The following is a 22,812-nucleotide window of genomic DNA, read 5'->3' as shown; positions in this document are numbered from 1 at the left end:
TCCTCATTTCTTTTAATTCGTTGTTCTTTTTTCCTCTCTGATTCATTTATTTCTACCATTCTATCTTCTAATTCACAAATCCTATCTTCTGCCTCTGTTATTCTACTATTTGTTGCCTCCAGAGTGTTTTTGATTTCATTTATTGCATTATTCATTATATATTGACTCTCTTTTATTTCTTCTAGGTCCTTGTTAAACCTTTCTTGCATCTTCTCAGTCCTTGTCTCCAGGCTATTAATCTGTGATTCCATTTTGATTTTAAGATTTTGGATCAATTTCACTATCATTATTCAGAATTCTTTATCAGGTAGATTCCCTATCTCTTCCTCTTTTGTTTGGTTTGGTGGGCATTTATCCTGTTCCTTTACCTGCTAGGTATTCCTCTATCTCTTCATCTTGTTTAAATTGCTGAGTTTGGGGTGTCCTTTCTGTATTCTGGCAGTTTGTGGAGTTCTCTTTATTGTGGCATTTCCTCACTGTGTGTGGGTTTGTACAGGTGGCTTGTCAAGGTTTCTTGGTTAGGGAAGCTTGTGTTGGTGTTCTGGTGGGTGGAGCTGTATTTCTTCTCTGTGGAGTGCGATGAAGTGTCCAGTAATGAGTTATGAGATGTCTATGGTTTTGGGGTGACTTTGGGCAGCCTGTATCTTGGAGCTCAGGGCTGTGTTCCTGTGTTGCTGGAGAATTTGCTTGGTGTATGTCTTGCCCTGGAACTTGGCCCTTGTGTGGTGCTTGGTTTCAGTGTAGGTATGGAGGTGTTTGATGAGCTTCTGTCAATTAATGTTCCCTGGAGTCAGGAGTTCCCTGGAGTTAGGGGTTGGACTTAAGCCTCCTGCTTAAGTAAGTTATCGGTCTTATTTTTACAGTAGTTTCAAAACTTCTGCTTCTATACAGCACCACTGATAAAACATCTACGTTAAAGATGAAAAGTTTCTCCACCATGAGGGCCACCCAGCGTTCACAGCGTTACATGGAGAAGAGAAGAGGGAGGAGGGAGTTAGAGGTGACCTGAATGAGATGAGGTGGAATCAATAGAGGAGAGAGCAGGCTAGCCAGTAATCACTTCCTTATGTGCACTCCACAACTGTACTGCTCAGGATGTTCACGGAATTATACAGAGAAGAGAAGAAGGAGGAAGGCGACAGAGGTGGTCAGGAGGATAAAAGGGGGAATGAAAAGGAGGGAGACAGATCCATCCAGTAATCAGTTCCCTAAGTGTTCTCCACTGTCTGGAACACACAGAAATTCACAGAGTTGCATAGAGTAGAGAGGGGTTAGCGAGGAGACACAGGTGACCTGGTGGAGAAAAAGGAGAGTCCAAAGAGGGAGAGAGCAGTCAAGCCAGTAATCTCGCTCCCTACTGAAAAATGGGTACTGAAGATTGGGTTCTTAAAGGTGCAAAATTGGTAACAAATATATAAAAGCAAAAATTAAAAATCTAGAGTAGAGTTTGGAATTTCAAAAATACAATGTTAAAGAAAACAAGAAGGAAAAGAGAGAAAAAACAGAAAACAAACCAAGTCGCAAAAATTATAAAGAAAATATAGGTACACAATTGATAACAAATACCACAAAGCAAAAGTTAAAAATCTAGAGTAGAGTCTGGAATTTCAAAAATACAATGTTAAAGAAAAGAAGAAAAAAAAACAAGGTCACAAAAATGATAAAAAATATATATATGAAGTTTGCTTTAAAAAAATTAAGAGTCTTTTTTTTGTTGTTGTTGCAAAGTAATAGTAGGTTATAAAAGTGAAAATTAAAGAAATAATAGAGGACTTAAATTTTTTTTAAAAAATTAATAAAAAAATAAAGAATGATCATAAAAATAGTAAAAATATATCTAGAACTTTCTCTGGTTTTGTTTTGGGTGCTGTGTGCCATGATCTTCATTTTCTGAATGTTGAGCTTTAAGCCAACTTTTCACTCTCCTCTTTCACTTTCATCAAGAGGCTTTTTAGTTCTTCACTTCTGCCATAAGGGTGGTGTCATCTGCATATCTGAGGTTATTGATATTTCTCCTGGCAATCTCGATTCCAGCTTGTGCTTTTTCCAGCCCAGTGTTTCTCATGATGTACACTGCGTATAAGTTAAATAAGCAGGGTGACAATATACAGACTTGACGTACTCGTTTTCCTATTTGGAACCAATCTGTTGTTCCATGTCCAGTTCTAACTGTTGCTTCCTGACCTGCATACAGGTTTCTCAAGCGGCAGGTCAGGGGGTCTGGTATTTCCCATCCCTTTCAGAATTTTCCACAGTTTATTGTGATCCAAACAGTCAAAAGCTTTGGCATGGTCAATAAAGCAGAAACAGATGTTTTTCTGGAACTCTCTTGCTTTTTCGATGATCCAGCAGATGTTGGCAATTTGATCTCTGTTTCCTCTGCCTTTAGTGGCTGTAGATAATTTGTAAACAAATAAACATGGTTGTGTTCCAATAAAACTTTATATGTAAGAACAGTTGGTGAGTCAGATTTGACCCATGAATCATACTTGCTGTTCCTTGGCCTATTTCCAGTGGTAGACTTTGTGCTTTTTAGATCAATTTATACTTGAATCATCATTGATACCTTGGAATAAGACTGGTAAACATTTAGAACAGTATTCGTCAAAATGGCAGTTCACTGAAGACTTGAGAACTGTGTTAAGAGTGTAGATTCCTGAGTCCTGCTCCTAGAGATTTGAATACAGAATGTCTGGGAAAGAGCCTCAGCTTCTGTACTTCTGGCCCCTGGCTCTATATACATATGACAGAGTTTGAAAACCGTTAAGTGTATGGCTTCAATAGATAACTTTGCAAAGACATAATGTGAAATAAATCTCTGTGTAATTTGTTTCACGCACAATCCTAACTCCACGCCAGAACCTCTGGTTTAATGAACAGACTATCCATTCCATCTCCAAACCTCGTGTCATTGTACCTTTTCCTATTTTATTTAGAGGCAGACACATTTAAGTGAAAATAATCACCATCAGAATACTATGTGCCATAAGCTGATGTCAGGATATTTATTCAGCAGAATGCAGTTACCAGTAAAATTTTATGTTCCAAATGGCATGACTATAATCCAGTGTAGGCTTTTTAACCCCTGGTGATTTTTGTTTCATTTGATTTGTGATGAGTGGCAACCAGCATGGTTGCTGGGGGCTGGCAAAGCAAGAATAAAGGGGAAATAGCCCCATGGCCCCTACAGGCAGCTTTCAACTGCAGTATGCCACTAAATCTCCATCACCACCGGGTGGCTCTACATGATTCCGTTGTTAATTGAATTTTTCCCCAAGTAGAATGAGGGCTTGTTTTGCATCAACACAGTTCCATTGTCTGATGATTGTTGTTGGTAATGTCAACTAAACTTAAGATATTTCAGCATCCACATGCACAGGCATCATTGCTGTGATTTGGAGTAAGAGTGGGGAAGTGCACAGGAGGACAGCACACAGGAGACGTGGTACTGTGCTCACTACGCTGTGTGGACGAGATGGTTGGGAAGGTCTCTGCATAGACACGATGGTATCCCCTTCCCGGTGCGTCGCATCCAGAGGTGCATGAGGTTGTTGTTTAGTTGCTCAGTTGTGTCCAACTCCTTTGCAACCCCATGGACTGTAGCCCGCCAGGCTCCTCTGTCCATGGGATTTTCTAGGCAAGAACACTGGAGTGTGTTGCCATTTCCTTCTCCAGGGGACCTTCCTGACCCAGGGATTGAACACTCAGACCCATGTCTCCTGCATTGGCAGGAAGATTCTTTATGGCTGAGCTACCAGGGAAGCTCCACAAAGGTATACGAGGTTGACACATTTTATTACTAGTGAGGTAGACTTTGACCATGTGTTTAAGGTGGTGTCTGTGAGGTTTCTCCAATGTAGATTTAAAGTTCAACTTTGTAATTAATAAGCATCTTGTAGGGAGATACTCCCAAGGCTTTGTGAATTAGTGAGTTGGATTTCAGGAAATATCCAAAATGAACACATTTCACTCTGTGCATATGAATGATGTTTATCAGAGAAATTGATGGCTGAAAGTGGTTATCCTGTGAACGAATTGAAATCCCTCATTTGAGACAGAAGGGTTCACCTAAAAGCCAGCTGAGAATGTCATCTCAGATGTGGGATGACCAGCAGCCCAGCCCATCTCCTCACATCAGATTGCTTTATTCCTTCCTGACTGCCATTAGGATGTACCATGTATCCAGAGTTCGTTGCTCTCTGATTACCTTTGTTTTATAGTAGAGGAAGAATCCATTCAAGTCTTCCTCTCCTTCCCATCCAATTAACATAATTATTGTTTGGTCTGTCAGTGTCTCTCTTTCTCCCCCTCTGCAGTGAGAGATCTGTTTTCACTAACTTGGCACATGGGTTTTTTTTTTCTGATGCAGAACTGAGAGACAGTAATGAAGAAATGAGAAGAAAGGGGAAGGATCCTTGTATACTGGGCCAGTTCCTAGGATCCCAGAATCCTTGCTACAGAATCCAGGTGAAGAGAAGAAAAAAGAAAAAAAAAAAAAGTCAGTGACTCTGTTGATATAGAAAACAAAGAGCTAAGAGCTGAGAAGAAAAACAGAAAGAGCCTGATTGTCTTAGAATCTTGTAGACCATTTTGTGACTGCGCCAGGAGGTGGCTCGCGGGCGAGCGGCCAGAATGCTCTGCATGTGGATGTGAAGAAATGCGCAGTCAGCAAGTGACATGTAAGCACACAAGAGCCCACAGAACGGTGCAGCTGATGCCTCTGAGAGGGTGTGCCCCCAGAGCGTGCACCCCCAGAGCCAGGCCTCTGGGAAGAAGACCCTGTTCCAGTCACCCCTGTGTTCAGTGGCTCCTTGAACCAGGGAACCAGGGAACGCTGACAAATCTAATATTTTTGATAGTCAGCCAGTCCCTGTAGTCAAACCCACACAGTAAAAAAAAATTAAGATAAAAGAGGGACTTCCCTGGTGGTCCAGTAGTTAAGACTTCACTCTCCAGCACAGGGGGTTGCAGGTTCAACCTGGTTGGGGAGCAAAGATTCCACAAGCTTCCAGGTCGAAAAACCAGAATATAAAACAGAAGCAATATTGTAACGAGTTTAATAGACTTTAAAAATGATCCACATCAGAAAATTTTTAAACATCTCACACATCAGGGCCCTTCCCCATGGGAGAAGGAGAGAACCCAACTCCTGCAGGATATTCAAGAAAGTCATCTGCATGGGGACCTGACCACACCACACACCGGCTGGTTCACAGGACTTATTAGCCTATCCCAGACGTCCTGGTCCTTTTAACACAGGCTGCAGGGATCAAAAGTTGCCTTTGACCCTTCTGAAAATATTAGGTAATGTCAGTGCAGGGGGATAATAATCTTTCTGCCCTGGAGTGCAGCAATTGTTGCTCTTGGGAATGATTGTGCTAATTCTTAGGTCATTAACGCCAAGTACTACATGACTGCACACTTCTCTAACCAGAGAGAAGGCAAAACAGAGTGTGATGCATCTTTCTGGAGCATAAAGTTTATTAAGACTATGAAGAACCAAGGAGATGACAAGCATTATCCCCTCCCCAGCAACATGAAAGACAGAAGTGTGGGGGATGGAGGACATGCCCCAGGGCACAGTCCAGTCTCTGAAGTTTCACCCAGCAGGGGAGGAGGGGCAGCCAGGCCAGGGTGGTGCCTCTTCTGGTCACCCAGACCACTCCATAGCATCCTCAGAGCTGGCCAGGATTTTGGATAGGAGGCTTTCCTGAAGGTGGTGGAGGTGCTGGATTTGAATCCCATCATCCAGGTGGGAACATGACCAGGTCATCGGGAGCTTTGCAGGTCATCCTTTGGCTGTTTCTTTTATCACTTTAATATTAGCCCTCTTTATGGGCAGGCCATAGCAAATATATTTAGAGAGCCATCTCAAGATTCTCCCAGCCACCCCCTTCTTTTTCTGGGTGAGGCCAGAGGGAGTGACTGGGACATATTCTCGGGTTACCCAACAAGGGTGGAGCTTTGCGCATCAGCACATCTGGGAGGCAGGTGGTTCCTTCAGGGACTTTCCGCTGATGTCATGGGTGCCATTGGTGTTGCAGGTGTCACAGGGGATGTGGTTGTCCTGTGTGCCATGGGTTCTGTGAGTGTTGTGGGCGATGCGGGTCCATGGGTGACACTGGTGTCATGGGTGCCTCTGGTGTCACGGGTGAGGCAGCGGTCACTGGTGACACTGGTGTCACAGGTATCGCAGGTGCCACGGGTGTCATATACGTTGCACGGCTCAGTAGTGGCCGGGGTGCTTAGGGCGTCATAGGTGAGGCTGGTACCTCTGGTATCACAGCTGTCGCAGGTGCTGATGGTGTCGCAGGTGCTGATGGTGTCACGGGTGTCCCTGGTGCCTCGGGTAACGCTGGTATCACGGGTGTGGCTGCTGTCATGACTGTCGCAGGTGTCGCAGGTGAGCCCGGTCCTGCATGTGTTGTGGTGTTCACCGGCATGATCGGTGGCTCAGGGGCTGCTGGCATCGCGTGTGTTGCAAGTGGAGGGGGCTGGGCTGGGGGTGACGGTCCTCGCTTCCGGGCAGGGTAGGGGAGTGGCAGGCTCTCTGGTCTTTTCCGTTGACTCCTGGTTCTCCTGCTGCTGAATGGTCTCCCAAAGCCAGGCAGGAATAAGCATGGACATCTCAGGGCTGGGAGTAGGCTTATGTTCTTGGCTGCTGAGGTTGGAGGAAACGGCCAGTCTCACAGTGATGGTGCGGGTCCTCACCTTGGGTTCATTCATGTCACTGCCGTTGCTTATGTCTAAGCCCGGTATTTGGTCTCTGCACCAGGCCAGTATTGTCTCCACTGTCACCCCAGGGTGCTCTTCACAGGCTGGCGGGAGTGGCTCCTCCTGGCCCCTGTTCACCCATGGATGCTGCCAAACATCTTCTAAAGTACCTCTTTTGGTAGTGTTCAGTGTTACCATACAGTCTAGTAAGTCTGTTATCTTGTTAGATGAATATTTGGGCATATGGTAGTGCCCCCTAAGCACACGCTGCCACAGCTCCCAGAAATCTTGTCCCCTGAAGGGGAGGGATCCAGTTACTATGGTGTACAGGATGCCACCGAGGCTCCACACATCCTCCTCTAGGCCTGTATAAGGCCTCCCCAGGAAGAGTTCTGGGGCCATGAACGTGGGGCTGCCACAGAAAGTGTCTAGCTTCTTTTGTGGGTGCCACTGGTTGCTAAGGCTGAAGTCGGAGATCTTGGCGTTGTTGTTGGCATCGAGGAGAAGGTTGCCCAGCTTCAAATCCCGGTGCACCACGCCCCGCTGGTGGCAGTGCTGCAGAGCCGAGACCCGCTGGCAGAATGGGCTTCAGGCTTCCCCCTCCGTCAAGCGGCCTTTGGCCTCCAAGTAGGTGGACAAGTCTCCTCCACTGACGTACTCCATTACTATAAATAGAGCCTCCTCGGTATCAATAACTTCCAGTAGTTTTACAATATTTGGGTGGCTTATTGTTTTTAGGCTATTAATCTCTTGATTCCATTCCTTGAGGCCGGAGGAGCTCTGATTGGTCTTTTGAATGACTTCAATGATGACCCGATGACACAATATTTGGGTGGTTTATGGTTTTTAGGCTATTAACCTCTTGATTTCTTCCTGAGACTGGAGGAGCTCTGATTGGTCTTTTGAATGACTTCAATGATGACCCGATGACACAATATTTGGGTGGTTTATGGTTTTTAGGCTATTAACCTCTTGATTTCTTCCTGAGACTGGAGGAGCTCTGATTGGTCTTTTGAATGACTTCAATGATGACCCGATGACACAATATTTGGGTGGTTTATGGTTTTTAGGCTATTAACCTCTTGATTTCTTCCTGAGACTGGAGGAGCTCTGATTGGTCTTTTGAATGACTTCAATGATGACCCGATGACACAATATTTGGGTGCCTTATTGTTTTTAGGCTATTAATCTCTTGATTCCATTCCTTGAGGCCGGAGGAGCTCTGATTGGTCTTTTGAATGACCTTAATGGCTACCACCTCCTTGGTCAGAACATGCTGGGCCAACTTCACTTTGGCGAATTGGCCTTCACCAATTGTGTCAAGGATCTCATGGTTCTCAATATGAGCCACCTTCCTAATGGAGATGGCCATGAGGTCCTGCATCCCTAACTCTACTACCAGCCCTCACTAAGCGTGCTAAGTGTGCTAACAGTGACGAGGATGCTAACAACACTAGAGCTGTCAGGTTGGTTTATTTCTCTTCCTCGTTTCCTGTTTTGTCGCAACAAAATTGTGGAGTGATGGACCAAAAGGTGTGGAACAGCAGACAAGTCACAGCTCAGTTCAGCTCAAGCAGACAGATCTTTTCCTAGTCCAGCGCTCCCAGAGGAGTCCTCCTCACCCCGTTGATCCCTCTTGGCTTCCCCTTTTTACATTTCCTTTTGCTTATGCCCAGGTCAAATAGGGCTTGTACCCATCACCAGTCAATGAAAGGGAATGCAAATGGGCATATGCTCAAGGCTGATTGACAATTATAAGTTGTCTAGCAGCTGGCTGTGTTGTTTCTGTCTTCCCATAATTCTGTGTGTTAGATGTAGAATATTCATGAGTCCTTAATGGTCTCCTAACTGCCTAAGGTTACTAGGAGAAGCCCCTGTGGTCTTTTTGTCTCCACGGTGTGCCTAGGCGCATGTGCAGGAGTTGAAAAGTCTCTGTGGTTATTTTGTAATATATCTGTGCGCTCTCCAGGGTGTGTCTGGGATGGAGTTTAGAGATGAGTTTACATCCCTTTCAGCCAGGCCTCCCTTCAAGTTGCTCATGTTTAACTTCCTACGTAACAGTCCCCCCTCAAGTGTATGGACCCCAATTCATTGGGGAAATGGGTGTCATTCATTCTGGCTACTTCCTGCTGAGTTGGGGCAGTGAGGGGCCTTGGGGTGTCCATCACTTGCTAGCTGTCAATGAGGAGGGCCAGTAAGGGCTGCTGATGTCTATCCAAGGGGGAGTGGCTTGAGGAAGTCGTCAGAGGGGTCAGGGGTTGATATCCCTGTTGTATCAGAAGTTGAGCCTGTATTTTGTTGACCTGCTGCTGCTGCTGCTAAGTCACGTCAGTCGTGTCTGACTCTGTGCGACCCCACAGACGGCAGCCCACCAGGCTCCTCTGTCCCTGGGATTCTCCAGGCAAGAATACTGGACTGGGTTGCCATGTCCTTCTCCATTGTTCACCTGAGAAGAAGTAAATTAAGTAAGTTGAGGAAAGAGGGAGCAAACAGAATTTTAGGCCCGAAGCACGGTAGGACTGTATCCTTATTGACTGAAACCAGGTTGCTGTGGTGACCTTGTCCAGGATTTGATTAGTGTTGAATAAGTTTTGGGTGCTCAGTCCTGACCTATTGATATAAGTCAGCTTTTTAAGACTTGGGTTAGAACATACCACAGCTAGTCTTATTGAGCATGTTCATGATTTCTGTGGTGGCTAGACCTAAGGAGTATATATAAGAGTAACAGCACCAGAGGTACATGAACCACATCGGGGTGTCCTGAGTATGGTCTTATGGGAACCGATAACAGACATGCAAAGGATCTCCCTGACTAACACAAACCAAGAGAGAGATAATGAAGTAGCTCAGACTGAACACAGGCACCGTCCCAAGAAAGCTTATCCCCAGGAGCTTAACTTTTTGGATATTCATCAGAATGACACTTATCTGTAGTCCTGAATAGATACCAGAAGTCTTCCAGAGGCTCGCAGATATATCAGGTATCTTCTCCTATTTTATTCCACAACTTTACTTGAGAGTGGTGAATCCAGGAGCCATGCCTTGGTAACTTGGGTGCTGTGGAGGGCGAGAGTATTACGGGGTAAGGGCCCTTCCGTGTGGGCTGGAGTTGAACTTTTGGGAAAGCATCTTTCCAAACCTTAATAAGTAGGTAGGGGTATACAGTGGAGGTCCGTCAGATTCCTTTGGGTCGTGGTTGACACCCCACAATCACATTTCTTATTGGAATTACCCAATGACCATAGTGTAAGTTCTAAGGGTTTGGGTCTCTGGATCTAAAAAGAGGTCATTGAAATAAACAAATGGTCTCTGATACAATATCTCATAGGGGCTAAAACCAACCTGTTCTCTCGGAGCAATGTGAGTTTGGAGGAGGGCTGTTGGTAAAGCCTCCTTCCATATGAGGGAGATCTCCTGGATTATCTTTTTTATTGCCAATTTTAAGAATTGGTTGGCTGCTTTTTAGTTGTGCAATTTCAAGAAACATACTTGACCTCTCTGTACTTTTTTTTTTTTTGCTAGTAAAATCAAAATACTGATTGTATTTACTTCACCAGCTTGTTGTGAGGATTAAAGGTTTTTGAACAGAAACTGGCTTATAGAAATCAGTTATTAAAAAGTTTTTGAAATAAATTTTGATGAGTCTGGGAATCTCTGGGTTACTTGGATAAGGTCCTAGCTTATCTGAGTCATAAGCATAGTTTTGCCAAACGCTGTGTATAATGGACCAGGTTATGCTCTTTTGAGGCCCTTCACACCTTTCTCACCGAATCTCAGTCCTAGAACTAGCTTGTGTTATCTATAAAATGGGGGAAATTAAGCGTTATCCAAAGTCAAGCATTTGAATGGGAAGATTTCTGGAAGATCCATCCCATCTCCAAAACCTCTGATAATTTGAATCATTCTGGATTCTTACAAACTCATTGTAGCTTCTTTGGCTCTATAAAATATGAAAAATTGATTTAATCCCCATTATGTTGCTCAAATATTAGGTGAGGGTTTAAGAAAGATGCTTCAGCTTATTGGTAGAAGGAGTACTTCGTAAGTCAGGATAAAAATATACCTTGACTGACTGGTTAAACACATTTGGACTCACTTGTCTTTCTCCCTTAAGATTTTTCTCTCCTTTTACCCATTCCGCTGTATGTCCCTTCCTCTGCTATTTCCTCAAGTCCCAGTCAATACCCTTCAGAATACAGGCTTCTGATGCCTCTTCTCTGTCAGAAGCAGGGCATTTAATCTGCAGTGCGTACTTGCCTGCGGTATCTAGGGTGGTAGGTATCAGAGGAGCAGAACAGGGGTCTTGTAGAGTTGTCCATCACCCTTCTCCTCAACTAGTATAGACAGCCTGTGTCTGTTGGTTGTTGACTTGAGACTTCAACATGGCAGGATACCTACAACTTCCTGAGCTTCCTTGTGCATCTTATGGTTACTTAATCCTCTGAACCTCGTGAGGGAATTCAGAATCCCCATGGTTGGTATGAGCAATATAGTCACAAACTGATTCTGAAAGAGAAATTTCTTAGTGGGCAGGAAAGTAGCATCCTGTGCAACCATAAGAAGACCCATTCTCCTGTATTAATGAGTGCGACTTCCCTGAGCACTGTGTGCTAGGCTCTGTGCTAGGTGCTGGGGATGTGAGTGAGCAAAACAAGTCCAAGTCTCTATGATAATAACGCTAGTTTTCTGGAGGAGGCTTATTGAGTAAGAAATTACACGGTTCAGTTCAGTCGCTCAGTCGTGTCCAACTCTGTGACCCCATTGACTGCAGCGCACCAGGCCACACATACAAGTATTTGTCAGATTACAGTGGTGTTAGGTGCTATCAGAGAAAAGTTGCACAAATAATGATTGACTCCTATTGATGTGGGGTGCTAAAGAAGATTACAGGGTGATTGGTTCATCTTGTAGTGGTACTTACCCCATGTCCTTACACACACCCAGGTGACAAAGTTTCAATGTCATTTCGTGGTTCTGGACTTTTTGCAAAGGTGAAGGTTCAGATCATGGGTCTAGATGAAATGGCGTTTGAGGTTTCAATAAGGAAAGAACCTGGGAACAAGGGGTAGAATCTTCTACGATGAGCTGATGCCTCTAGATGATTGGCTTAGCTCCGGGGACTGGAGAAACACGGAGCATGGATTGTGACTGACATGTGGTCTCATCAGACTCATGCAAGGAGCCTGAGAAAATCTGTGAAGTCTGTTCAGGGGATCCCAGTAAAGTATACTCTTGACTGAGGAGCTGACATATAGCTGGGATGGGTATCCTCTCATACCTGGCTTGCAGCTTTCACATGGACATTTAAGGGGTTGGCGGGTGGTGCAACTTTCCAGGAGTCACACCAGGCCCCTCAAGATCTGTGGGCTGATAGATTGTTACAGCCTTCTCACCTGTCACAGCTTCTCACTCATTGACTGTTAGGAATGGAAAGGGGTGAGGTGATTCAAGTGAATGGTTCTCATCCCTGGAACTGGAATCACTCTGAAGTTTATAAAAATAGAGAAACCCAGGGCGTAGACTTACTGGGACAGATTTAGGATGATGTCAAGAGATAAGGATTGGGAATCTGTATATTTTTATATGTTCAGAGTAAATGCCAAGTAAGGGGAGTCTGTGAGCAAGCATGAGCCAGTCAGAAAGGGCCCCTGGTGGCTCAGATGGTAAGGAATTTGCCTGCAATGCAGGAGACCTTGATTTGATCCATGGGTGTGAAGATCCCCTGGAGAAGGGAATAGAAACCCACTCCACTCCAGTATTCTTACCTGGGGAATTCCATGGACAGAGGAGCCTGTTGGGCTACAGTCCATTGGGTTGCAAAGAGTTGGGCATGGCTGAGTGACTAACACATTATTCTTTTCATTAATTTTAAATAGTTATCATTACTGGAATATTACTTAGAAAATCACGATTTAAATCTTTGCATTAATGTATGATTCCCAGAACCAGATCAGAATACTTCTAAGACTATTCCTCTTTGGGAAACTAAATGCCTCCTCCTAATCCTGAGGATGAATTTGTAGTTAAGGTGCTCACTATTTCTGTGGGAAAAGTGTGTGTGAGTGTGTGTTTGTGAAAGCATGCTCACAGAATGTTTTCGGCAGTTGTTTCCAAAGAGTAGGTGAGGTGAGCCTGGCGTTTCAGATGTCCTTTGACATGGCCCCGTGTGGGTTCTCTCAGTTGCATGTGGATTGCACGGATGAGAGGCAGAGCAGCATGTAGGTGAGCTGCTTTCTTCAATGTTAAAGGCTCTTGTCTGTATTTGCTCAGTCGTGTCCGACTCTTTGCAGCCCCGTGGCCTATAGCCCATGGTAGTCCACCAGGCTCCTTTGTCCATGGACATTTTCAGGAAGAATACTGGAGCAGCTTTCCATTTCCTTCTGCAGGGATCTTCCCTACCCAGAGCTCAAACCCATGTGTCTGTGTCTCTGGCATTGGTAGGTGTATTCTCTACCACTGGCTCCACCTGGGAAGCCCCTTAAAGGCGATTATTGTTGACCTAAAAAGGACACTGTTTGCCACCATAACTATTGTAAAAGGCGTTCATTGATTCCATCAGCAAGTAACAAATAGTTAGCCCAGGCCACGTGCCAGATAACTATGTCTGTTCTAGGGATTCAGAGAGAATTAGGGCCTGGACATTAGTCATATGGGACCACCAAGGTTTTGAGTTTAGTTGGGAAAGTGTTATTAGGCGAAAAGGCTGTTCCACTGCAGTGTGGTTAGGTTTATACTTAATTCTCTAGCCCCATCGCTTACACAGTGTTCACTGACTGCAAAGATCACACTGAGAGTAAACGGGACCTAGCACTAGGAGGTCCAATACCTCTTTCAAGTCCTCTGCTCCCCATGAACACTTTGGGGAATTATTCATTCTCCACTAGTAACCCAGTCTCTATGGCTCCTGTAGAGCAGGGCTGAGAGCTTCTAATTCAGCCACACATATGCTGTTTCCATAGTTAAATGATCAGAGTGACTAATTCATCAAAAGTAAGTTTCTAAAGCCTAATGTAATAGTATCTATGAGCTGATACACACTTCCTTTAAAAGTGATATATTTTTTCTATGAAAAAATACCAGAAATAATCTGGGAAGGCTTTAAAAGTCATTCAGTTTATTCCCAATTTTTCCATTGCTATGCATGAGGAATACGCGCAGAGTTTTACATAGGTGATTTTAAGTTACAACAATTTTGTGAGACTTTTATTATCTCCAGATGGGGAAATAGAAGCATAGATAGCTGAACTAGTTTTCCAAAAAGACAAAGAGAAAATAACAGAATTAGGCTTCATGTTTAAGTGTGTCTAATTCTAAAGTCCACAGTTTAAAAAAGAAAACTTCTCTACGCTGTCTGTTTTGATTATAGATATATATGTGTGTAGTATTGGAAGCTGTCATTCATCATCTGAATTTTAGGACCACTTGGAGAATATCTGATCTTGAGTGTAAAATATAAATCCTGTCTATAAAGATTTTGATTTGCCTTCAGACATATAGCAAGCATCTACTGAGCAAGTATTGGACATTGTGTGTACACACACGCACACATGCACACACACGCGGACACAGCCATCAAAAGAGCAGCTGTGCAGCCAGAGACACAAAAGGCAGGGTACGATTCTTTTATTGCAGAAACATCACCCAGATTATCAGGCATGCCCTCTGTTGGACTTTGCAGATTATCCGGATTTCTTGTTAATCTTATTGGTCATGCTTTCCATGTTCCTGGTACAAACTGTGTATAATGTTCTACATTTTGTGGAAAACAAAGGATGAGATACACAGACACACACACACACATGTAATGAGTTTTCCCCCGTGATTTTTGCACATACAGACTTTCTGTAAGTTTACTTAAAAATTCATAAACATGGTTGCCTTGAGTTGGAACGTAAGTGCCAAAGGTGGGAAAGAGAATAACTATGCATTACATTCTCTTTTATCATATTTAAACCTTTTAATCACAGTATGGATTCCTTATTCAAAATAATAAACTATTAAACATACAAACAAACAAACATAAAAATGGACTATGTTCCTGTGTCCATCTTACCTTCTGATGTTTCTGTATTGGTTCCCGTGAGTGAATGGTTGATTCTGAATGTGATTTTCTCTGAGAGCATTTATGATACGGTTGGAGGCTGTTTATGATTTAGTGGAGAGAAGCAGATTGATGGAAGCCCGTTGAAGTTGGGGAGGATGGAAATGCTCCAGAGGAAAATTCCTCCATCCTCAGTCAGGAAAGGCCTGGGAGTGATGTGTCAGTATTTGTAGTAAATCAGTTAAGAAATAAACTGGACTCTTCATCTTGACACCTGATTGGAGTGGGAGTATCTAGGGGTATTAGGAGATTTGAACTGAATTTAGAGAATTTTTTTTTTTGGAAGATAAGATGACTGTACACACCAGACTGACCCATGGCCACATAACTGAGATGCAGACTTTAAGAGGACTCGCTGACTTTGTTCAGTACTTGCATGCAGTGGGACAGATGAGTTGTCATTTGGCTGGTCTCATCTCACTTAACCTTTCAACAATCATGTCAAGGAATATCCCATTTTACCTGTGCAGAAATTAAGACCCCAGAGTTAGAGGTTGGTCAATTGGCCCAAGATGTCACAGATGATATGCTGAGGTCACAATATGGCACCAAGGACTCCGATTCCAAACCCTGGGCTCTACCTAACACTGCCTGGAAGAAAAGAAGCCACAAGAAACTGGCAGATAAGTATTCTAAGGTAGTGGCTGTCAGACACTGGCTACATCAGAATCTCCTGCATAGCTTTTTAAAGCACTTATTGCTACCCCCATGTTAGGGAAGTAAAATAGATAGTCTTGTTTAGGCTTCAGAGACAAAGCAACACAGGCCTCTGGCCTTGCTTCTAACCTGCCTGGACACTGCCCTGACTGTGAGTGACTGGGAGTGACTGCCTGCTGTGAGTGCAAGACTTGCAGCACCACAGATAAGATGGGAGATGAATCTTGAGATTGTTGAGCCCCTGGAGCGGGGCTGGCCAACCAAGCCCCAGGCTTGACAACATTCCAAGTTGTACAAGACAAAGAGCATTAACATGAACCCAGGCTTGCAATTTGCTCACAGATTGATGATATCAGTTTGGGTCCTGGGATTATAAGCAGGAACCCCTAAACTACAGTTTTGGAAGTCTCACGCACTGAGGAGACTCGCTGCCTGGGACCTTTCCCCAATTGGTACTCCAAATACACTGTGACACGGGACTTCCCAGCGCTGTTTAAGTCTGAATGTTGAACCCAATTTGGTGATGTATCCTCTGCTGTTTCTATTTCTGCCTTCTTTTAATGTTAGTATATTGAAATTAAGCTCTATAATTCTCTAATAATTATTTGTATTATTTATTTGCATAAAATGTGTGGCTTATCTTGTTAACAAAGTGTTTGAACCTGAGACAAAAAGGAGAACTTTCCGGCAAAACATTAATTGGTGCTGTGAGCAGGACTTGTGAAACAAAATGCCACTCTAATAATAATAAGATAGAGATTAAGATTGATGAAGTTTTTTTTATTCCCAGATGGGAAGATTCACCTTATTGCTCATTAGCTAACACATGGGACAGATTCACTGGATTGTGTGAGAATTGGAACTTTACATTAAAGTGGGCCAAACCTTTAAAAGTTATTGAATGTTTGTGGGTCACACTGACTGAGAAAGGATAAGAATGTGCCGTGCTGGATAAGAGGCTTGATCCTCCTTTCTGCCTCCTGTAAGGTACGTGAAGCTAACTTAAAATTGTCTAGAGAGAAGTTACAATTGGAAAATGAATTATGTGATCTGTGAGGATGGTTGTCCATGTTACCATGCCAAAATTATATTTAACTGATCAATCTTCATTTTCCTTTAGATCAGCTCTCCCTTGAGCCAGTCCACAGCCCTAACTCTCCTTTCTCTCTCCTTTCTTTGTCCACTTGCTATCTTGCTGCTGCCTTATCTGCCCCCCTTCTTCCTCTGTTTCCTTCTGTATCAGCTAATTGCTTTCTAGCTTCCTCTATTTCTCAGAGGAGAGGGGGAACCTAGCTTCCCCAACTCCTTCCCCCACTCTAGCAAGTTTCTTTTCTGCCCCTGTTGTCAGAGACAATGTGAACACCATTTGATCTATATTTTGGCTATAAAAGATGACACTTTTGGACACAGGATGGCCATGATATTCTTTAGATTCTGGAGCAAACTGATTGAAATGAAATTGTTTTTTTTCCTTTGAAACTGCAAAACCAGTGCTTTTTGCATATGCAATGAAAGACAGCTAGCTGATCTGATCTGATCTGAGCTTGTTAAAAAGCCTACCTAGAAAAAAGCTTCCAGTTACCTTTGCCTGGGCTGTCCAGATGGTGCTAGTGGTAGATAAACTGACTGCCAATGCAGGAAATGCATTGAACCCATGTTCAATCCCTGGGTCAGGAAGATCCCCTGGAGGAGAGCATGGCGGCCCACTCCAGTATTCTTGCCTGGAGAATCCCATGGACAGAGGAGCCTGGTGGGCTGCATTTCATAAGGTTGCAAAGACTTGGAGATGACTGAAGTGACTCAGCACAGCAAGCGACCTTTGTCACGTCCTTGAAATGCACAGCCCAATTTGTCTGTCCTCAGTTCAGTTCAGTTCAGTCGCTCAGTCGTGTCCGACTCTTTGCGACCCCATGAATCGCAGCATGCCAGGCCGCCCTGTCCATCACCAAGTCCCGGAGTTGACCCAGACTCAGGTCCATCGAGTCAGTGATGCCATCCAGCCATCTCATCCTCTGTCGTCCCCTTTTCGTCCTGCCCCCAATCCCTCCCAGCATCAGAGTCCTTTCCAATGAGTCAACTCTTCGCATGAGGTGGCCAAAGTACTGGACTTTCAGCTTTAGCATCATTCCTTCCAAAGAAATCCCAGGGCTGATCTCCTTCAGAATGGCCTGGTTGGATCTGTCCTCAGCCTTGTCCAAATTAGAATTTCAAGTCATGGGGGGAAAAAAAAGAGAGACATTTTAAATCTCAAGGGGAAAACTATGAGATCTCTGTCTGGATTTATGTATTATGTCTCAGTGTACGTCTTTGCTTTTGGGTCACATTGCTGAAGTTGGTTTGTAAATGAGCTCTAATTCAATTGACTTAAACAAAGTAAGTGCTTACAAATTAAACAATTAGAAGAAAAGTTAACCTAAATGCATTTCAGGTTCAGGTGAACTAGAGATATCTGTTTGCGAATCTAATTAAGACATGTCTTGAGTCATCGATATTGTGTAATACTTTCATTGTGCCTAGGCTTAATGTAAACTAACTTTGTCAACAAGGAAAGTAACTCGAGTGAAGAAACTTTAAAAACGAAAAATATAAATGAGACAAGAGCTTTTAGATAAACTCTATTAAGAATAATTCGAGTTTAGGAATGTCTGTCTAAATAGTCTCTCCAGATTGGGGTAATTTGGATTTCTAGGGTTGTGCTAAACTAAGTGATGAAAGTTTATTGAATAGCTAGGTCATTTCCAAATAAATAAGATTTTGAAACATTAATTACTGAACACTAACCTCCCCTTGGGGATTCCCAGGTGGCACTAGCGGTAAAGAACCTGCCTGACAGTGCAGGAGGAGCAGGAATATTAGGGTCAGAAAGATCCCCTGGAGGAGGAAATGGCAACCTACTCCAATATTCTTGCCTGGGAAATCCCATGGACAGAGGAGCCTGGCGGGCTACAGTCCATGAGGTCGCCAAGAGTCAGACATGACTGAAGCAACTTAGCGTGCATGATGCTATAACTTCCTCTTACAGAGAAACTAAAGAGATTTTGGACAATTAATGAATATGTTTGGTGCCATCCTGAGATGTTCTCTCTAAGAAAGCAAATGTTTTTAGAAATTATCACTGGTATTTATGTTCACTAATCTATAGAATGCTAATATAAAGGACAGTTCATGATTGCTTAAGGAAAAGAGAATGTGTTTTTAGTTAAAAAGTATGAGAAATATAATTACATTTTATTAAGAAAAAAGAAAGTAGGTCTGACTTACAGGTGGCTGTTTCTAAATGAGCAAAGTGATTAAAAAAACAAAACTAGAGAGAGACAGGTTTTATGGCAAGTAGACCCCAAGAAGAGGTTAGTGCATAATACAAATTTTCTTGAGATGTTGAACTGCCTTTGATAATGGGTTTTAAGTTTCTTTATGCCTAAAGTGATCTGTTCTATGTTTACTTTGAAATCTTTTGTTAACTTTGGCTAAGTGAATAACTGTTGTTGCATAGTGGCCTAAATGATCCTATCTCACTAAGTATTATAAAACCTTTTGGTGTTTTGGCAAAACTTCCTAAAATTAAATTCTAATGAAGTTCTTTTGACCTCTAGCTCACTTTGGGGTACTTCAGAGGATCCTTGAGACTTCTCAAAGAGAGATATTAAACTACATGGGTTCATTTGACATGTTAAATTACATGGGAAGTATTGTTTAAGGAGTGATAAATCTTCTCAGGTTAAACCCTGTGGTTGATGTTACTATGGATATGCTAAAAAATATGTGGAATTCATAAACACCTGATGTATCCTGATAAAATGTTGTCAGTTATAATTCCATTTATCATAGTAAAGTGTTGCATGTCAGAGTAATGACCAGGTTGCTTTGTCAATTGCAATATAATGAGATTTTAAAAATGCCTTCTGTGGTTTTACTCTCATACCTTTGAAAGAACACTATTACTTTTTTAAGATTTATGAAGAAATCTTTCAAAGATTAACCAGATAAACAAATTTTGTTACTCACAGTGAGCTGGTACCAGACTGGAATTTGGTTTGCTCTCTCTGTTAAGAGAACAAACTTTTCTTAGAATGCAGCTTTTGATCAATAGGTTGTGAATTTCTCCTCCTTGAAGTGATTTATGTTTGTTAAAATCTTCTGTTACTTTAGTAAAGTAAATGTGCAGTATTGCACAATGATCTATGAAGATTTTGGTACATGTAGCTAAAGGTCATTCTGCTTCTACAAAGTTAACCCCTCACTGCCAGATTGTTGCTATCCTGATGTCCTTAAAACATGGCAATAGTCTGTTCCTAAACTGGGGAATTTAAAATGGGTAAGAGGTAGCTATGAATCAGTCAGGGCTATGGGAAATCCAAGATGGCCGCTTGGCTTTTCCCAGCTCCCTGACAAACCTCAGTTTTATTTGATGGGATAAAGCCTTCCCTGGCTGCAAGGTTAATGCTCTCACAAGGGAAAATGTTTATGTTTCACTAAACATTAAATTCTAGTTTTGTTACTCACTTCTGAAATGGTTCCTTGTTAAGTGTTATTGTTAAAATTTTAGTTCAGTTATTAAAAGACATGCTAATTTTGTTTCTAAAGTTTATATCAATAGTCAATCTCTGGATAAAGATCAGATGTTCCGTGATGTACAACCAGGAGATTAATACCTGGCTGTAATCATTTAACTAAGTCAGATGATCTGGGGTATACTGGGCTGTACCTAAGGAAAGTTCTTGACTTAAATTCTTGCTTGTGACCTTACTGATAACTGCGATCTATATCATTGTCTATGTCACCTGTTGCAGAAAATTGTTATCTCTTACATTACCAAGTATGTGACTGAGCCACTGATAAAATATGAGATCAATGATTATAATAATGTAACGCCAGGTATGGGAAGAAGCAACAAGAGGGAATCGTTTCCTGGCCCAAGAGGCTAGTAAGACAGGAATGGTCCAGAGACGTTTTCTATTCATAGGGCCTGGTCCTTTAATAGCACACTGAGTGGCCTGTCGATGGAATCTTCGCTAGACCTGGGAATGAGCCTTTCCAGCATCATGGGACCCGATGGCCATGAAATGCCCCCAAAACATGATCAAATCTACGGCTATGAAGGGGCCCTGCTCCCTGGAGCCTGGCACTTGCAGACTGCCGCTGCAAAGATTAAATAATGGCTACTACGCTGCTGAACTTCAGCACCCCCTTAAAGGAATTCAGGGTCATATCAGAAATTAGGCACTCACTCTGTGCTCTGGGAAAAATGGGCAAAACAGGCCTTCAGATAGATGTTTTCAGGTAAAGATTTTTTTGTTTTTCCTTTTTTCTGAACCCAAACTCTTGCATCTTCTCATACCTAGAGAAACAGTAACATCATGGGCCAAAGTCTGGTCCTGGTTTCCTGGCTAGCTTTTATTCTAGGCACCTTGACAGCTCTTCTACTTGTATGCCGCTTTAACCCTCTTGTTAAGTTTGTTCTTTGAGAATGAAGCAAATGGATCTCCACGTGGTCATACAAGAATATCACCTGGCCAACACCCAAGACAGCTTCACCTGCCCTACCATTGGCCAGTAGAAACACAAAGTCATAGACTCTTGCAGCGGTGGTTAAATTATCTAGGCTTTGATAACTGTGCCCATTTACTGACAGACTGTGACAAGCCTGTGAAAGGACCAACTTCTCGAGTTTGAGAACCCCACTTATTGGAGCACTTCATCAATTACTATGAATGGACTGTTTTCCCTAAAACCTACAATATGTTCTACATTGGTGTTTATAGAAATTAAAAAGACTGCTCATGTTATTTTGTCTTATTCCTATGCTCTTTGGCCTAAACAACCCTGGGGCTAACTGTGAGGGAAATTAAATAAATGGTCTTGCTTAGGCTTCAGAGACAAAGAAAGCAGGCCTCTGACCTTGCTTCTAACCTGCCTGGACACTGCCCTGACTGTGAGTGACCAGGAATGACTGCCTGCCGTGAGTGCAAAACTTGCAGCACCGTAGATAAGATGGGAGATGAATGTGGAGATGGTTGAGCCCCTGGAGGGGCCTGGCCAACCAAGTCCCAGGCTTGACAACATTCCGAGTTGTACAAGACAAAACAAACAGCATTACCATGAACCCAGGCTTGCAGTTTGCTCACACATTGGTGATGGTATCTATTTGTATCCTGGGATTAATAGTGGAACTCTGAACTGCAATCTTTGAGGTCTCACACACAGAGCAGACATGCTGCCTGGGACCTTTTCCCAAATGGGACTCCAGATGTGCTGTGACTTGGGACTTCCCAGCGCTATTTAATTCGGCATGTTGACTCCAATTTGGTGATGTATCTTCTGCTATTTCTATTTCTCTTTTAATATTAGTATATTGAAAGTAAGCTCTATAATTCTCTAATAAATATTTGGAATATTTATTTGTATAAAACGAGTGGTTTATTTTGTTAACAAATCCTTTGAACCAGAAACGAAAGTGAAAACTTTTGGCAAAACACCCTACCACCATGGTTTGGATTCAGTAGGTTTGGGCTGGCCTGGGAATTCGCATTTCTAACAAGTTCTCCAGAGATACTGATGCTCCTGTCAGGGCCTCCACTTTGAGAACTAGTACCATAAAGTAAAGAGATTAGAATAGGGGCTCTTAAGCTTTTTTGGCATTTTTAGGATCAAATATGGGAACATGACATTTACATGCTCTTTGTATTTCTTATATGTGTGTTTTATTATTTTGGACTTTAATGAAATACATTTTGGAAGCATCCACTATCTCATGTATTTTAAGAAGGAAAATGGAAATGACTTTGTGTCTGCAGGCAAATCAGAGAGTCAAGAGGGGTCAGGCACCTCAAGGTGTGGCATTCAGAAGTAGCCAGAGGACTCCCCAGAGGAAAGCCCCAATCACTAGGCAGGACTCTTCTGGCCACAAGTGACAAAACTGTAACTTAAATCATTTAAAATTGTATTTGGCTTTGTATACCTGAGACTCACTCTACACAGTTGTCTCAGAACCAAGTTTCTGATTATGTTGTCCAGTAATGAAACCATTTACCACAGATTGGGACTTGAACCCATGTCCTGGGACTTGAAGCCAGCCAAAACCCAGTTTGGGATACGAACCCACGTGGCTGGAACTCAAATCCAGCCAAAACCCATGATACTTGGTTTCCGGACCTAATGAAACTCAGGTTCTTGATGTCTCATCACAGAAAGAATTCAGTGAGAGAAAAAGTGATAGGTAAGAAGTGAATTTATTCAGATTCAGAGAGAAGGACACTCCACAGACAGAATGGTTTTTATAGGCTGGGTAATTTCACATGCTAATGAGTGGGAGGATTATTCCAACTGTTTTTGGGAAGGGG

General features: G+C 42.9%; 1 long non-coding RNA gene across 8 annotated transcripts in view; it reads left to right on the top strand.

Moving 5' to 3' along the window:
* The window catches only part of LOC139186875 (uncharacterized), a 436,582-nt gene that overhangs the window by 404,637 nt on the left and 9,133 nt on the right, over window positions 1-22,812 (top strand). For 3 of the 8 annotated variants that reach the window (XR_011570543.1, XR_011570541.1, XR_011570542.1), the window contains exon 7: window positions 4,370-4,528. This is a non-coding gene — a long non-coding RNA (uncharacterized lncRNA). Of the gene's footprint in view, window positions 1-4,369; window positions 21,871-22,812 lie in introns of those variants that run through there. The other 5 variants (XR_011570548.1, XR_011570545.1, XR_011570544.1 and 2 more) reach the window with 5 other exon arrangements.

The sequence above is a fragment of the Bos indicus genome, chromosome 14, assembly GCF_029378745.1.
Source record: "Bos indicus isolate NIAB-ARS_2022 breed Sahiwal x Tharparkar chromosome 14, NIAB-ARS_B.indTharparkar_mat_pri_1.0, whole genome shotgun sequence".
In the NCBI taxonomy this organism is placed as follows: domain Eukaryota; kingdom Metazoa; phylum Chordata; class Mammalia; order Artiodactyla; family Bovidae; genus Bos; species Bos indicus.
Note: the sequence above shows the minus strand (reverse complement) of the source record. Positions and strands in the feature narration are given on the sequence as shown.